General features: G+C 51.0%; 1 pseudogene; it reads right to left on the bottom strand.

The window, feature by feature from the left end:
* Nucleotides 1–12,357: 12,357 nt before the first annotated feature.
* On the bottom strand, nucleotides 12,358–12,500 carry LOC134537128 (U1 spliceosomal RNA; annotated as a pseudogene).
* Between the last annotated feature and the right edge of the window lie 6,335 nt (nucleotides 12,501–18,835).

The raw sequence follows: 18,835 nt of genomic DNA on the forward strand, positions 1-18,835 counted from the left end.
CACCTCGACAAATAAGTAAAAGAGCAGTGTTTTGCATAGACATGAAGCCTTAAATACACGTTGATGAATTGTAAACATTTTGTATTAACTTTATAATTGTATTGTGTCAATGTATGGTCTGTATCAGTAAATCACTGTATCGTAGTTCATTGTATAAGCTAAAATGTTTTTGTGTATGTTTAACTTTATTTTTTCTTCAATGAACATGTGTTTTGTGGTCTAAAATACATTGATTACTTATTTTTGTAAAGCAAAATGTAATTTATGGGGTTAGAATGTGACACTACTAACTTAGCAGCAAATATAATACAATATTGCTAACGTCACATTCTCACCCCACTCATTGGGGTGAGAATGTGACAAACAATTGTTTTAATAAAAACATTTTAAATCCATTTTTGAAAATTGATATTTTCAGAAAAGTAAGAAAAAGGTGTTATCCATCATAAATAAAATTTTCAGTCCATAAATATAAATACTGTAGTTAGGGCAGGTCAAAAACTAAGAAACCTGTCACATTCTCACCCCGTTTTACGGTACACTAACAGTATATAATCAAAAATTATCGGCAGAATTTTCCACGGGAAGTGCAATGACCATAAATCAACATTTAGACAACTGTTACTTTCACTTTTACATTCCAAGATATAATCCAGTATTCAATAACAATACCAGTATTTAATAAAAACTTATATTAAAGGTATATATAATTATCGTACCATACCATAAATACATCAGGTGTACCATAATTATTGTATGTCGTTTTTTGCATTCTGGGACATCATGGACATCATAAATGCAATCATTTTAGCAACACAATTTAAATTCAACCAAAAAAGCCATCATAATCACCAAAAACTTGTGCAACTCGAGAAACTAAAAGTGATTTTAATCAAGGAAAAGAAGATAAGGAACAAGCTACAACAAACAATCAAAATAAAACAAAGAGACAGATTAGGAAAGAAACTATAAAACCAAATTGACCCAACAGAAATCTATAGAGAGATGGAAAAAAAATTAATGCTTAGCCGTTTGGAAGAGGATGAAAATTTGTCACTGGCCATGCAATATATTATTCATGAAACTTCAAAAACAGGGGAAAATATCTTACTACCATACTCCAGATAAGTTATAGCAAGAAAACTTATCACAGCAGGCCTACCAACCGATACATTAAAACTTACAGAAATTATCAATGAATAGGAAATGTGCGTGGATTAAATCCCAAAAATTGGAAATACAAATTTCATTTGACCAAACGTTTTGGAAAAATCACACTCAAGTATAACAAAATGAAGCAAACCTGGCAACAAGTAATTATAAGAATCGAGAACCTAATTTTCCCCTTCGTTTTTTAGGCACAAGTAGGGAGCACCCTATGCACTATGTGGATAGTAACATAGACTGTGATTAGTTAGAGTGGGGAGTGTAGAGTAGCAATATGAATGATTAAAAAAAACCAGAAAATCCGAGTCCCTTTGCACGGGGATCATAAACAGTCCGGACACCATTTAAAACAAGAAACCAAAGCGAAACCAAATCCGAATCATGGTACCAGTGCCCAACCGTCCAAACCCTAGAAAATACTCAAACAGAAGGAAGAAAGATGAGAAGAAAAAAATGGTAGAAAGAAGAGGAGAAAAAAAAGAAAGAGGACACAATGGAGTAACCAGGTCGCTGGCAGCGGTAGCACTGCGGCACCTTGCCGGAGCTGCGGTACTTTTCGGCAGTGACCCAGCCAGAGCCGTCAGTCTGTAGAGTCGTGCTGCCTCGCCCAGACCGGTGGTCACGAGGAACGGATGCGTCAAGCAGCCTGGGAAGGTGCACATTTTCAGGACAGAGTGGACAGGTAGTTTCAGGTTCTGGAGTACTTCCTGGACTTCGTTGGTGGTGGTGGCAAGTGGCAGTTTTTTTAAGTGTCTGTCGGTCATTCTTCTCGTCGGGTATAAAGTGACTTGGCTTGAAGCAAAGACGAGTCAGATTGTCGAAGAGGTATTGGTGGTCTCGTGTGTTGGCGGTGTAGAAGGAGGTCCGGTCGTTGATCGAGGTGATGGTGAGCGGTCCAGTCAGTTGTCTTGGAGGCGGTGCACAGTCAGGAATGGAGCTGAGTATGGTCTCAAGAGGCAGGCAATTTGTGGCATCCTAGGTGGTTTTGTTGTTGTGGTGGTGTGAGTGATGGTGGAAGTGGATGGTCGGGAGGTGGTGCGAGAAGAATCGGTCCATGGTCGTAGCTGTGGTCAGGGTCATCTCCTGCTTCACATGTTTTGCGTGCTCGACGCATTGGCAGCGTTGTGGCAGTAATGTCGGCGAGGCAGTCCTGCCATCGCTGTCAGTGTCCGGTAGGGAGGGGAGAGCCGAAGCGGTTGCCAGTCGGGACATCGTTGTCAGAGCAGTGTACTTCCTTCCTGGACCTTTTCCCAGTTCGTGGTAGTACCACGTACGAGGCGGCATCGTCCGTGTCCATGGTGGTGGCCTGCAGTTGTGTGAAGGTAGGCTGATCGGTGTGCAGAGACGGGAGCGATGAGGAGCGAGCCAGTGGTGAGGTCATGACTGGAGGTGGAGGTGGATGTGGTGGTGGTGGCTGTGTTGCTGGAGGTTTTGGTGGTGGCGGCTGTGTTGTTGCTGGAGGTGGTGGAGGTTATGGTGGCTGTGTTGTTGCTGGAGGTGGTGGAGGTTATGGTGGCTGTGTTGTTGCTGGAGGTGGTGGAGGTTATGGTGGCTGTGTTGTTGCTGGAGGTGTTGGAGGTGGTGGAGGTGGTGGAGGTTATGGTGGCTGTGTTGTTGCTGGAGGTGGTGGAGGTTATGGTGGCTGTGTTGTTGCTGGAGGTGGTGGAGGTTATGGTGGCTGTGTTGTTGCTGGAGGTGGTGGAGGTGGTGGAGGTGGTGGAGGTGGTGGAGGTGGTGGTGGTGTTGATGGAGTTGGTGGAGGTGGTGTTGGTGGAGGTGGTGGATTTGATGGAGGTGGTGGAGGTGGTGTTGGTGGAGGTGGTGGAGGTGGTGTTGGTGGAGGTGGTGGAGGTGGTGTTGGTGGAGGTGGAGGTGGTGGAGGTGGTGGAGGTGGAGGTGGTGGAGGTGGTGGAGGTGGAGGTGGTGGAGGTGGTGGAGGTGGTGGTGGTGGAGGTGGTGGAGGTGTTGCTGGAGGTGGTGGAGGTGTTGCTGGAGGTGGTGGAGGTGTTGCTGGAGGTGGTGGAGGTGTTGCTGGAGGTGGTGGAGGTGTTGCTGGAGGTGGTGGAGGTGTTGCTGGAGGTGGTGGAGGTGTTGCTGGAGGTGGTGGAGGTGTTGCTGGAGGTGGTGGAGGTGTTGCTGGAGGTGGTGGAGGTGTTGCTGGAGGTGGTGGAGGTGTTGCTGGAGGTGGTGGAGGTGTTGCTGGAGGTGGTGGAGGTGTTGCTGGAGGTGGTGGAGGTGTTGCTGGAGGTGGTGGAGGTGTTGCTGGAGGTGGTGGAGGTGTTGCTGGAGGTGGTGGAGGTGTTGCTGGAGGTGGTGGAGGTGTTGCTGGAGGTGGTGGTGGTGTTGCTGGAGGTGGTGGAGGTGTTGCTGGAGGTGGTGGAGGTGTTGCTGGAGGTGGTGGAGGTGTTGCTGGAGGTGGTGGAGGTGGTGGTGGTGGTGGTGTTGCTGGAGGTGGTGGTGGTGGTGGTGTTGCTGGAGGTGGTGGTGGTCGCTGCCGGTAGTGGGGGTACTTGGAAACCCAGCAGATGTGACGCTTGTCGCCCTCTCTATATTAAATATCACATTACTTTACGTTATAATTAAACCCAAAACGAGTTTTAATAAGCTCAGAAGCAATTCAGGGAAAAAAGGTATTTCGGCAGTAGGGCTACTCACGTAATATGCGGCGAGGAATCTGTGCGACGTCGTAGGTTATAAACAAAGCGACAAACAATAGAATAATTGATTAAAGCAACCAACCATCTTCGCCCTTTATTTTTCATGTTGCTATAACCACACATATTTACTTCGGGATATAATAGTAAATATGGACGAGTTATTTACACAAATGGAGATTTTTTTCTTTTAGTTCGCCCCACCCTTCCTTTCTTCGTTCCCGCGAATTTCTCCCTATATAAAGAAAAGGTCATCCACCTGAAGGCAGTTGATCAGCCCGACGGCCAGTGAGGCTGGAATCTGCCTACTGACCATAGGACGATCATAGGGGGAGCAGCAGAACAAATGGCTATCCGTTTTCTGCAGCTCGCACCCCTCCGAGGAACTATCTTGGCATAGAGAATTTGTCCCCCCCCCCCTTTTCCTTCTCGATAGGGTGTATACTTTGTATAATTCAGTGTATGTGGTGAAAGCCGACGCAGGCGACCAATTGAACTGTTTGACATCCAGGTGAATTAAAGTTTTCTTGTAAAAATACCGTCATTTTCAATTAATAGTCTAGCCCCATCACTCACCCCTCTAGCTATTCATCTACGCCAGCAGGCTGCATAGCAGAGGAAACTCAAGGTCACCTCCGTGAAGCCTCCGCCGGGGTTATTCCCAGCAATGGTGCGGATACCCGGACCACCACCAACCCTGGAGGAGCTCGTCCAACGCCAAGAGAACTGCTCGGATCTGCGCTACGGCTTCCCTCTGCCGAGGGGACTCTGCGAACTCTTGCAGATCGCCCTCCCAAGCATCAACACAACCACCATCAAGAAGAAGAGCTCAACCAGAATCAGCTACATCACCCCTTACGCCCCTATCACCTCATTCCATCTCCACTCTCACCCATACCCAGCCCTCCGAGGACCACTGCTCCTGAACAGACCACCAGCCCCCTCGAACCTTTTTGGAGAGACCAGGAACCCAGCCAGAGACGTATACGAAGTATCCTACGTCTCTATCGGCACTTCCCGGCTCCCCTGTCACCCATCGCCGGCTCTCTGCAGGAATTCCAGGGCTGAATCAGACCAGGACATCCAGGAATCTACAAACAGCCCTCTCCAATACAGTTCCAGCCCGGAGACGGACGTGTCCGCAACCCCTGCGCCGCCCCTCCAAGAAGACTGCCCAACCATAATCCTACCGCAAGACCAGTTCGACCTTCTCCACCCCTGTACACCCCTGGAAACAGGATACCTGGCTCTCACCCAAGAGGGCTCGGTGCGAGAGGTCGTGGTTCAGAAATCTTGATGCACGCTCGCTGGGTGTGCAACTCGGCTGGCACTAGGGGAGCGAGTAGGGTCCCTCCCCATCGCCATACCACGCCCGCCTCTCTAGTAGTCATGTGGTGATCGTGGTCAATCGTCGGCAGTCATGACCTCGGAAAAGGCCTCGAACCAAGGTCGCCTCCGCCCTGGTTTGGCATCGTGGGGCGGGAGTCCGTTCCAGACTCCCCCCTCGGCAGCCCCAATAGGCTGCGACTTGGTGGTGGTTCACATGGTGTGGCCTCGGCCGATGGCCTCTGACCGAAGCCATCTCGGCCCAGGTTCGGTGTCATGGGGTGGGAGTCCATTCCAGACTCACCCTCCGGCCACCCATATAGGTTGATGCTCGGTGGCGCACTTGCAATCTTAGATCTAGGGCACACAAGAGACCTAGGCACTACGAGTATGGCGCTCCTGGTGGCCGGCATGTCTGCGTTTGAATGGAAACCAGAGCACGCTTGAAACTTTGCAGATCCCGACTATATAGGAAAAATGTGCGGAACACCATTAATGGTGAAAATGGTGTACGGTCGTGCAGCCTGAAGTCGCGAATCGTCCGAAAAACATCTCGTGGGACACGGCACTCGTTATTTCGTGAAAACCTAAGTATGTTGCAAATGGAAGAAAGTTCCCCTCTCGACTCTGCTGTGGTGCCCGCCTTTTTGCCGTGGCAAACGCGACGACCTGAGTTGAGCCACACAGCAAACTGAGTAACCAAATGCACGCAACAGTCGAACGTCGCCGTAAGTACGGAAACAAAGGAAACTAGGTGTGAGTTGAAACGGGCAATTGTAGGAAAAAATTGTATTTGCATTGTTGGTGTGTAAAAAAAATTAAGACCAAGAAAAGCACATGGTATTGATGATAGTACTGTAGAAATTCTATGGAGGGTTTACCCTAGAATTAACTACGAGGGTTATTTTTTTTCAACCTCCGATCGGCTGTAATAAAAAAACGGGAATGAATTGGGAAATTGTTTCAATGTCAAAAGAAACGTACATCTTTACTCTATTTTACCACAATCACCGTGCAGATTGAGGCATTTGTCGTACCGATGCACCAGCTTTCCAATACTCTCTGCATAAATTGATGCCTCCTGCCTATTCAGCCCTGTGGGGAACGGAAATCGTGGAAGGCAACGAGATCGACGCATGGCGCGGAAATAAGAGAGTGTTATGCAGATATTTGTACGTAATCCCACCTTAAGCAAGCGCACAGCTGGACAGCGCGTCGGTCTGAGTCAATCGTCCGTACATTCTATCTTGGGTGACGACGGGCTGTATCCATATCCCTACAGTCCTGTACAGCACTTGACTCTGCAGCCGCTTCCTCCCACATTCCAATCACGTCCCCTCGCCCTCTCATCATCCTCCTCCCACTGAGCCGCCGTGTCAGGCGAGCAACTCCCCGCTGCATCGTAGGGTTTACCTCGTTCTACGGGAGTGGTGCCAACGGCTGATCGCGGAGTGGAGGGCTCGGCTGGAGACACGGCCCCTCAGCTCCCTCACCGCTACCTCTGGCTCTTTGTGGTCCTACGTCTGACACCATCGCTCCCTCCCCACTTCCATACCTCCCCTACTATTCCCGCAGGGGTGGCAGAAACGGCCTTGCAGCGGCCCGAGGCAGTCGCTGCGTACCTTGCAACTACCTTTCCTTTTCTCTGCCCACCGCCCTACCTTGTCATCCGAGTCCTCGGACGACGATGCCGCTCCCACTTCTTTATCCCACCACTTCACTCTTCCCCACCTTCCTGATGCTCTCCCCTTCGCACTTACCACATATTCTGCAGTCCATTCCCTCCTCTCCCATCTTAAATCTCGTTCTGCTCTTGGTTCCGACTCCCTTCCCACCCAAATCCTGCTTCATCTTCCCCGTAAGGCCACCGTGTTCCTCACCCATGTCATCAACACCATGTTCCTCATATGCCAAATCCCATCCACTTGGAAACTCACCATAGTCTCACCTATCCCCAAACCAGGCAAACCCTCCCTCCTCTTTGCCCTACTCCTACCATCCTATCTCCCTTCTCCCCATACTTTCCAAGGTCACTGAGAGGGTTATCCAGAGGCGCCTTCTTCAAGTCAACTCCCTTCACCTGCTCCCGCATCACCAGTTCGGTTTACGCCCCCGACATTCCAACACCCATGCTATTGCCCGTGTGGAACTCCTGGTGGTGCAGGGCTTCGCCAGGAGGCAACACGCGGGCATGGTGCTCCTAGACCTCGCCTGCACCTTCGACTCCGTCCCACACTCCCAACTCATCCAACGTCTTTCCACAATTGGTCTTCCACAGCACCTGGTCCGGCTCCTCTGCTCGTTCCTGGAGGGGCGCACCTTCCAGGATCAGGTCGAAAAACCGCTTTCCGCACCCCCCCCCCCCCCCCAACCATGCCGGCGTCCCCCAGGACGCCATTCTTTCACCCCTCCACTTCACCCTCCACATTTCCGACCAGAAACCCCCACCTGGAACCTATCTGGTGCAGTACGCCGACGATACCTGTCTCCTGGCTTCCTCCGTCTCCGAGCAGATGCTCGGCGATCGCCTCGCCCGCAGACTCACCACCCTCAACACCCAATTCCTTGCACACGGCATCATACTGAACCACTCCAAATCACAGTCCATCCTTTTCTCCCATCTACATCCTCACCAGGACCCCCCTCCCCGTATTTCCAACAAAGACCCTGGTCGCCTACCATCCACTATCTAGGGGTCACCCTAGATAAATCCTTTAATTTTCTTCCGCACCTTGAGTCCGTCCGATCCAAGTCCCGCACCATACTAAGACTATCTGTCATTCCACTTGAAGTTCGCCTCACCGCATAGCGTTCATACATCATTTCACACTACGTTTAGGCATGTCCAGTCTGGGTTCACTCATCTCACTTCAATCTTCGCCTCATCACGCGTTCATTTTTCCTTGGCGCCCGGCTTCTCCTTGGAGAACCACGAGCCACTCTTCGACACACTCCTGGACCAGACTGGGTTTCCGCACCGCCACCGGATGATGTCAGACGACTGACAAATTCCTCCGACATTGTCGACACAGTGACAACCCATACAATTGGCAGAGCCACCGCCTGTAGCACCTCACCCACGTCGCCTGCTCTTCAGCTATAGACATTTACATGACGAAGGACCACCGGACGACAATGTACCTGTGGCCGGAGGACCCGACGGATGACCCTGGTGCCGCCACATCGACGGATAGCACTGTGGGAACTCTATCGATTTCACCATCTACTTCGTCATCACCCCCGACAAGATCACCATTCTGACACTCCACGCCGGCCCATCGGCAGGGCGGTTCCATCTCAGCCCAGTCTCCTCCAGCAGCCACGAAAACTTCACCCAGCAATGAGCGGCTGAGACTCATGGACAGTGTCATCGGAGGAGCCCGCTCATCACTTCAATACAAATTTCTGTCACCCTGAAGGCCATGTGCCCATGTATTTTTTGTTCGCACTCCCGTCGCTAGATGCCACCACTGCCATTAAAACCCAGGGGCTGTGAGACAGTTCGCACTCCCGTCGCTAGATGCAACCACTGCCATTAAAACCCAGGGGCTGCGAGGCAGTTCGCACTTGTACCTTTTTATTTAATAAATGATGGATTTTTGGAGGTTAACCCGGTAGGGGACCTCCATTAAAAAAAATTGAAGATTCTATGGAGTCGAGTGCTAGCATGCGAATTCGTTATTTTCGTGGTTTTTGGTCGTGTTCAGGGTTAAATCATGTGCTTAGAGAACCCCTGAGGACTGCAACAGCTCAGCAAATGAATGTGAGTTTTTCTCCAATTAATTAATTTACAAAACACTATTTATTATGTACATTTTTTCGTGCCTTAAAACAATAACAAACACCAACCATGTAGTGTAACTGTGTAGAGAGTGCAATCGGAATACCGCTGGCTAGGCAGCCATTTGATAGGGTATTTCGCACTCCCATCAATAACATTCTCTGCCATATTTGTTTATTATTTCTAACTAAAACAATTCAGATTCCTGTGACTGGGTTCTTAAACTGTTACAAATTAATATCTTTATCCTTTTTAAGTGTTGATTTCATGTATTTAATTTTTTCTTACATTATTTAGATACAGTAGGGCCCCGGGTATCCGAGCCCCGACTAACCGAGATCCGGTTTAACCGAGGCGCAAAAAAAAAAATTAAAAAATATATTTATTTAAGACAGCGCCATGGATGCCGGGCGCCCGGCGACAGTGTTTGTACTCTGTACAGTACCGTAGCGAGCGAGCGGTGGAGTGGGGTGACCGCTGCTACTGTGCCAAGGTCATTGCCACCCCCCTCGCTCTCCCACCACACTGCACGTACGTAGTCTAAAGCGCTTTGGCTGAGTCAGTGTCTTCTCACAGTCTTGCTTGGTGTTAGTCCCGCTGTTACTCGAACGGTATTCTGAAATTTTGTGCTGTGTTACTGTGGTGTTTTCATTATGAGCTCTTCACGTAAAAGAACTGTTGTGAGTTTTCAGACTAAACTAAAGGCTATTAAAAGACTAGACAAAGGGGAAACGATAAAAAGAGTGGCTGCAGATTTAGGTGCTGGTGAGGTAACGGTTGGTGATTGGAGAAGAAAACGGGCTGATATTGAAAAGTGGTGTTCGCAAAAGGACAACGAAAATGACAGCAAACGAAAAACAATGAAAACTGGTGAGTTTTATGTGGTTTACCCAATTACGGAGCAAAGGAAGTCCCGTCAGTGGGCCTTTGTTACAAGAAAAAGCTAGTGAATTCCACAACAAGTTTAAAGATGGAGAAAAGGAGTTTACTGCAAGCAGAGGATGGCTGCATCGCTGGAAAACCAGGTATGGAATTAGAGAGCTTAATATTTCAGGCGAAAAACTATCATCCGATCATGAAATTGTTGTATCGTTCAAGGACCAGTTTAAAGCTTTGATTGACCAGGAAAATTTGTCGCTTCAGCAGATTTTTAATTGTGATGAAACGGGATTAAATTACCGTATGCTTCCAACAAAAACACTTGCCTCCAAACAAGAAGCTTCTGCTCCGGGGTTCAAGAAATCAAAAGACAGAGTTACACTTTTGGCTTGTTCAAATGCTACCGGAGACTGCAAACTAAAGTTATTGCTCATAGGGAAATCTGCTAAGCCTAGAGCGTTTAAAAACATTTCCATTTCTAGCCTCCCCGTTTTGTACAAAAACCAAAAAAGTGCTTGGATGGATTCCAAAATTTTAAAAGAGTGGTTTTTTGATAGCTTTGTGCCTCAAGTCGAAAAATATTTGGCAGAAAACAATCTCCCTCGCAAAGCTCTTATGCTTATGGACAATTGTCCTGCTCTTCCCGACACGGAAGAAATGGTTTCTGGCGAAAGCAAGACAATGTTTCTGCCCCCTAACGTAACACCACTTCTCCAGCGCATGGACCAAGGGGTGTTGGAAAACCTTAAGAGAAATTATAAAAGAAGACTTTTAAAACTGCTGATAAAGGAAATTGATGAAGGAAACGAAGTTTTGCATACTCTAAAAGACATCACAATGAAAGAATACATGACAGCCGAGTCCTGGGAGGAAGTTAAAAGCTCTACCCTTGAAAGATCCTGGAGAAAGCTGTATAGTGTTGATGTTCAAGAAGCCGCAACCTCGGAAAATGAAAATGCTGATGACTCTATCGTAAGCCTGGTGCAAAGAATCCCATCTGACAAGGCTATTACTACAGACGACGTGGAAGAATGGATTAATGCGGACGAACAATATGAAGTCACAGATGACATTTGGAGCAACAGGCAGAAACAACTTCGACGGATCTTCTGCTGCTTCGTCGACTTCGAGAAACAGCTGCAAAGAAGCGGGCCAGTTCAGTAAAGCAGAAAACTCTGATGAACTTTTTCAAGAAGTAGGCTTAGTTTTAAAGTTAAATTTTTATTGATAAAGTACTGTACAGTACCAGTACAAAACTGTTTTTAATACTGTTATTAAGTGTGTTATTCTTAAGTGTATATTTTCATATTTACCATTGACCTTGTTTTATATTTATAGGCTGGATTTTATTAACTAAAACTGTATTTTTAGTGGGTTTCATAATAAAGGGAACTTAATATGTTACTGTAATTCAATTTTACGTCTTTATTTATTACTGTATCAACCCCAAAATGTCTTTGTAACGCCCGTAACACAGACCAGCGGCCCAAAACGCACACGCTATCATTGATTTCAATGGCGGCACGGGACTCTCTCGTTCGCCGCTCTGTCTGCCCGTGTTATCCGAGTTTCTGGTTATCCGAGGGTCCTCTGTTCCACATTAGCTCGGATAATCGGGGCTCTACTGTACTAAATAAATATGATCTTAATACTTTTTTACTCAAAAATTCAGGACTATCTCGAGATTATTGCATAATTGGGTAACAATTTTATTTATTATTGATCAATAACTTTAAAAAATATTTATTTCATTTATTCATCGATCTGTTAATAATTAATTGCTAAACATTTTTATTTTCTGCTTCTTTTTAACTGTTTGAGTGTGCACAATATTGCCATTCATATATGCATTCTCTTCTTTGGGCCCTTAGGGGGCCCGTGGGTGGGGTAGCTGAGCCACCCCCGCACCTCTCAGACATGTTAGAGAAACAATCGCACTTATGGGATCTTGCAGTGTCTCAAATCTCGTTCTGCTCTTGGTTCCGACTCCCTTCCCCCCCAATCCTGTGTCATCTTCCCTGTAAGGCCTTGTAGTGTATTATAAACATTTAAGTTGTTTTTTCTTGTAAATATCTAACAGTTGTTCCCCCTTCATGTAAATGTACCCTTGTTGACTGGAAATAAATTTACAGTGAATCTTTGGCAGGACAGACCACCTGGGGGGGGGGGGGTACCCCATTTAAAAAAAAACTAAAAATTGCAGTGGAAGGGTACATTTGATGAGTCTTTAAACAATTTTTTGTTGTGCCCAGTGTTTACACACTGGGCTGGTTACCGTTAAACCACTGGGCCCGGGGGTGAGGAGGGGAGGGAAATCTATTAAAGAGAATTGGACAAGTATCATTCATGGGAACAAAATTTTTTTCAACTATTACAATGCACAATTACATACCTTGATTCCACTCATTCAAGCCGGGGGGTTGTTCGCCAAGGCACTGTAAACTTGGGACCTGTGAATGCATTACATACCATGCACAGATGAAAAAAAATCACACTTCACTGTACATAATTACTAACAGTACTTCACAACTACTTAGTTTAAATTTTTTCACCGGGACAGCGCGAACGCAGTCCCAACTACCAAAAATTACGCGCCCGAGTTACCCATATTTGGGGTAATCGCAGAAGTCAGCTCAACCGAAGTGCAAGGAAAGAGCCTTAACCTGGGGGTACCCCCTACGCCAGGTAAGAATGCTGCACAGTGTTTTGCTATTCTATTTCACTTGGAGCTCAGACCACCTCATCAATGTGTTTAGAGATTATGTACTTCTACCTCCGAAACAGCTCTTTTCCCAGACAACACTCCCGGACCAGTTCATCACTCACATAACAGTACACACCAACAATGCAAATACAATTTTTCCTACAATTGCCCATTTCAACTCGCACCTCGTTTCTTTGTTTCCGTACCCACGGCGACGGTCGACCGGCATGTGCATTTGGTTACCCTATTTGCCGCGTGGCGGCACTCGGGTCATCGCGTTCGCCACAGCAAAAAGACGGGCACCACCGCAGAGTCGAGAGGGAATTTTTTTCCATTCAAACATACTTAGGGTTTCACGAAATATCGAGTGCCGTGTCCCACATGGCGTTTTTCGGACGATTCGCGGCTTCAGGCCGCATGACCACACACTATTTTCACCATTAGTGGTGTTCCGCACATTTTTCCTAAATAGTCGGGATCTGCAAAGTTTCAACTGTTCTCTGGTTTCCCTTCAAATCGCTTGTCGGGAAGAGTCCAAGCGATTTGCAAGTGATTTCCAAGCTAATACCGAGTTTTCTTCGCGAAGTTTTAGAACCGAACAGTCGTTTCTGGGCGAAGACTTGCTGCTGGGTGTAAATCCGGATCTGGTGATACTCAGCAGCAAGCAACAGGGTCCCCCCCCCCCTGGGCATTGACGGGGGGACTCAGCAGAATCTAACTTCAAACCTCAGGTTCCATTTTTAATATTTTATTTAATTTTTCAAACTTTAAATCAGACTCATTCCTGTTGTATTCACTCCATCGCTTTCCATCTTGTACCGACTGCTGACCGCTGCTGCTGCTGCTACCTGGGGCTGCCAACAGGTGGCCGAGAAGAGTTGATCCTCCCAGGTGTCTCTTGGCCTGTTGACTTGATTGTTTCCTGTCAGCATGGCCGGGGGGGGGGGGGGGGGGGGGGGGTCCGTGGAGGACCTGCCCCTGGAGGACTCAGAATTTGAAGGACGATCCCAACCACCACTGAGGGACTACACCAGGCCTGGTTGCCATCGAGACCGGAAGGGCGACTCGGGCAGTGCTCGCCGCCCCCCACCCTCAGCCGGTCCAGGATCCGCACCCAGGAGCGCTGCACCAAGGTGTCGGAGTCGAATCAGCACCAGATGGTGCCCCCTGGCTTCTGCTCGGACACCACCTTTATCCCGGACATCACCATAGCAGCCACCTTCACCACGACAACCACCACGACGACCACCATGACAGTCTGCATCTTCTCCACCACTGCCCTGCACCCCATCTCATTACCAATCTCTGCACCCTCCCCCTCACTAACGATCATCGCGGTCGAGCCTGCAGCACCCCTGGGACGTGCCGATGGACACTGGCTTCCGCCTTCCTCGCCGATCAGTCAAGCGGCCGAGGATGGGGCGTGCCGAGGACACGACGACCATCAGCAACCGGTTCGGCGCCCTCGACCTCGACTCCGCCGGCGAGGATGGTGTCTCGTCCCAGGGCTCGTCACCAGCTCTTTCCACCTCATCTCGCATCTCCCACATCACACACCGCCCCACCCCCAGACCATCCACAACCACCATTTCTCATCAACCATCACCACGACCTTCGACCTCCGCTGCTGCACCTGGACCCCGCACTCGGCTTCCCACCCAGCCTGCTGCCACCCCCGCTCCAGCCACGTCAAAGCCTCCCCACATGCCGCCCATCGGCTGCCGGCTCCCCATCACCACCAGCCCCTTCGCTCTCGCTCAATCATTCCAGTCACTCCTCTCCGGCAAACTCTCAATCACCTCTGTCGACGGCCGCACCTCATTTTACACCACCAACGCCGCCGACCACACCTTCCTCTTCAATCACCTCACCCAACTTGGCCCATCAACAGTTCACCCACCTGCAACAGGACGAGAAGGCTGACCGATTGGTCCTGAATCGTCTTCCGCTCTCCACCACCCCTGAGGAGGTGCACGCCGCCTTCCTCGATCTCGACCTCCCCGACGCCTCCGTCACTCTGCTCCGCGTCTCCGACACCGCCACCACTCGTCCATTCCCTGTAAACACCCACCACCTGGGGGAGGCAGCTCCCATCCTAGCACTGCGCTCCCTGGGCTGCTTGGTGGTAGCTGTCGAGCACTACAGGTGCAGCGGGCGGGTCCCGCAGTGCTACCGGTGCCAGCAGGCCGGCCACCCATCCACACGCTGCGAGAGGCCGGTCGCTTGCTTCAAGTGTGCCGGGCCCCACAGGTCCCGGGAGTGCACCTCGACGACTCCGAAGTGCGTCAATTGCGGAGAGGCGGACTTCGCCACCTCCGAGGACTGCCGGGTGAAACAGGCCTACATGCACCGCCACCCACCCCACCCACAGCCTGGGGCCATGCCGGCACCACGACCACTCGCTCTGAACTTGAACGACGCTCGTACTTTTCCGCCCGTCCAATCCAACGCCTGGAACCGGCGCGGTTCCACAGCCACCACCCTGTTTCCCTCCCGAGACGGACCATCTTCATCCGCCACTCCGGACCCCTCATCTCACCGACCTGACGCCGACGAGACACGTTCACCTCAATCATACGCGACCTCATCCAGCTGTTCCGGCAGTACTTCCCACTCATTCGCCGCACCCTAACCGCCCTGTCCCATGCCAGGACCCCTTCGGAGAGGTTCGAAGTGCTCATCCAAGCGCTTTTGGGTCTTTTCAATGGATCCCCGCCACCCCTTAAGATCCTAGTCTGGAACGCCTTCTCCTTGCTCCCCAAGCTCGACTTCCTTCACCTCGTCAGCGAGCACTCACCCGATGTCGTGTTCCTGTCAGAGACCTGTCTGACCCTCGCCGTTCCCCTCCGTGTCCCGGGGTATGCCATCCACCGCTCCGACCGTGATGGTCGGGGGGTTGGGTGGCACTCCTGGACCGACACCTTCTCCCACCACCGCCGACACATTCCCACGTCGGCTGAGGCTGTGGCTGTGGCCGTGCGCCTGTATGGTCAGCTCTACTCCCTGATTCTGGTCTTAGTGTACCTCCCGCCCCAATTCGCCTTCCCCACCGCCACTGTTGTCGCCCTCGGTCGGCTCGACGCCCACATCGTGCTGGCCGGGAACTTTAACGCCACCCATCCCCACTGGGGCTGCGTCGCTGACAACCACCGAGGCAGCTTCTTCCGTCAACTCCTCCGGCGTACAAACCTCTCCATCTGCGCTCCGACCACTCTCACCTTCTTCCCTGCTCAACATAACCGTCAACCCAGTATCATCGACCTCACCCTGTCCACCCCACTCCCCATCATCACTGACCTATCAACGATCACCGCCGGGGCCTCGGATCATCTGCCCGTCCTCGGCTCCCTTCACTTCTACCCCCCCCTGCCGCGCTTCGACTTCCGGAATGCCGACTGGGATGGTTTCCAGGACACCCTCTCTTCCTCTCTCGACCGCACCCTCCCCTTAGACACTCCCGACCTCCTCGACGCCAACGTCGTCACCCTCACCCAGGCCATCTCTGCGGCCGCCTACGCCCACATCCCCCTGGCCACCCCAAGTCCACGCATCACTACCTTCCCCCCTACCTGCGCGATGCTGTGGCCCTGCAGAACCGCTTCCGCGGCCTCTGGCAGGCCAACCGGTCCCTGCTGACAGGGATGGTGTTCCTCCTGCTGCGTGGCCGGTGCCGCCGGATGGTCGCGGAGTGGAAGGCCTGTGTGGAGACCCGGCGTCTCGGCTCCCTTGCCTCTGCTTCCGGCTCCCTCTGGACCTATGTCCGGCGCCTCCGATCGGTCACCACCTCGATTCCTTCCTTCACCCAACCGGCCGGGGTGGCGGAGACGGCATCGGAGAGATCCTAAGCGGTCGCCGCCTACCTCGGGACCACGCTCGCCTCCGCCAACCCCTCCACCCTCTCCGCCGAGTCTTCGGACGATGGGGACAGCCCTTCTCCCCTGTTACATCACGTCACCCTCCCCCCACTGCCCGACATCCCGCCGTTCCCTCTCGCCACCCCGTCGGAGGTGCAGGCCCTCCTCCGCCTCAAGCCCCCTTCTGCAACCAGTTCAGACTCCTTGCCTTCTCCCGTCCTCCGTGCCCTTCCTCGGAAGGCCACGGTTTTCCTCACCCGCATCGTGATTGCGATTTTCCTTCTCTGTCACTTCCCCACCCCTTGGAAAGTGGCCTTCGTCTCCCCATCCCCAAACCGGGAAGCCCCGTCCCTCCCATCATCCTACCGTCCCATCTCTCTGCTCCCTATCCTTTCCAAAATCGCAGAGCGGACCGTCCTCAAGAGCCTTCTCCACATCTACCTCTTGAACCTTCTCCCCCACCACCAGTTCGGTTTCCGGAAATGCCACTCCATCTCCCACGCCATCGACCTGGTGGAGGTACTGGCGGTCCAAGGATTCGCCAGGCACCAACACACGGGCACACGGGCATGGTGCTCCTCGACCTCGCCCGGGCATTTGAATCCGTACCCCACTCACAGCTCGTTCACCGCCTCTCTGCCACCGACCTTCCCCCTCACCTCGTGCGCCTCCTCTGCTCGTTTCTGGGGGGTCATACCTTCCGGGTGCGGGTGGAGGGCGAGCTCTCCGACCACCGCCCCATCATGGCCGGCGTCCCCCAGGGCGCCATCCTTTCACCCCTCAGTCAACGAGCGGATGATCGGCGACCGCCTGAGCCGCAGACTCACTTCACTCACCACACAGTTCCTCGCACACGGCATCGCGCTCAACTGCTCAATGACTCAATCCATCCTTTTCTCCCGCATCCACCCATGCCACAACCACCCCCCTCGTGTTTCCAGCACTGCCATCCCCTGGTCGCCTGAGGTCCGCTATCTGGGGGTGACCCTAGATAGTACCTTCACCTTCATCCCGCACCTCACTTCCATCAAGTCACATACCAGGGCAGGCTTGACGCAGCTGGTTCCCGTACTACGACCATCATCCGGCACCCCCCTCCCAGTTCGCATCACCGCATTTCATTCGTACGTCATCCCACGCTTCACTTACGCCTGCCCCGTCTGGGTTCATTCATCCCATTTCAATCTTCGCCCCATCAACCGTACCTACTTCCTGGAGATTCGTCTCCTCCTCAGACTCCCCCGCGCCACCTCTGGCCTGTCCCACCTTCACCCTCTCCTTTGCTCCATGACATACTTCTTACGCCGATGCCGACGCAGCGACAATCCCCTTATCTTTCAACTTGCAGAGCCGCTGCCTCCTGCGCCTGACCCACGACCTCTCTTCTCGACAGACCACTTACAGAACGACTCTGACGACGACGCTGACGACGTCCCGGCGGCTGGTGGGCCCGGCAGGTGACGACGTCGACCACCACGTCCACCGGTAACCACCGCAGACCCGCCACCACAGTTCGCCTTCATCTTTAATCCACCTGCCTCTCATCGTCATCTGCATCACTGTCTCTGCGTGCAGCCCACATCAGCTGCGCGGCACCTGTCTTCCAGCCCTCATCATCTGCGCGGCACCTGTCTTCCAGCCTTCATCAGCTGCGCGGCACCTGTCTTCCAGCCTTCATCACCCCCAGCAGTCCTACACCCCCTCCTCCACCCAACAAGTAGCCGGGCCTTCAGGAACCTCCATGTTGGCGGGGTCCAGCCTCATCACCTTCATCGTGTTTATGTTTGTACAGTGTTTAGTCTTGAGCTTATGTATGTCTTATTGTAATAAAATGTGTGTGTGGGCCCCTAGGGGCCCCACTTTTGGAAAAAAAAAAAAAAACTAAAGATCTAGGGTGTTTTCTCGCTCATGCGCGAATCGTTAAAAATAGCATAATTCGGATGCCATTCGGTGTGATTTGTGTGCCGAGTGCCCAGTGATACTACAGCCGCCTCTACACCTGCACAAATGAATGTGAGTTTTTCTATACATTAATTTGAACAGATTCTGCTTTTTAAAAATGCTTATCTTCGCTTGTATTAACAAAACCACAATGGCGTAGTTTTGTGTGCACCAGTGCGGCCAACTGTCGCGGCAGCCATTCCGCTCGTGCAGGTATGCTCTGCTGCGACTAGCAGCCAGTTTTTTTCCAATTAAATAAATACAATTTTCGTGACTTCAGCTGCAAACTATTGTGAGAGAGTACTGAATTCTTTCTTTCCTTATAATTAAATTAATGTTTAAATATTCCCGTGTTGTTGCTTTGCTTTGTAGAGTTCCTGTAAATTCAATTAATAATAACAGTTACGAACTTTTTATTTTTCTTAAACTTATTTTATTAATCAACTACTGCCTCTGTACGGTCAATTTAATCTTAAGTTGTGTCCTCCCAAATTTTCGCAGTGCTTCGTCATGTGGTTAATTAAATTTA

Source organism: Bacillus rossius, chromosome 11, assembly GCF_032445375.1.
Source record: "Bacillus rossius redtenbacheri isolate Brsri chromosome 11, Brsri_v3, whole genome shotgun sequence".
NCBI lineage: Eukaryota > Metazoa > Arthropoda > Insecta > Phasmatodea > Bacillidae > Bacillus > Bacillus rossius.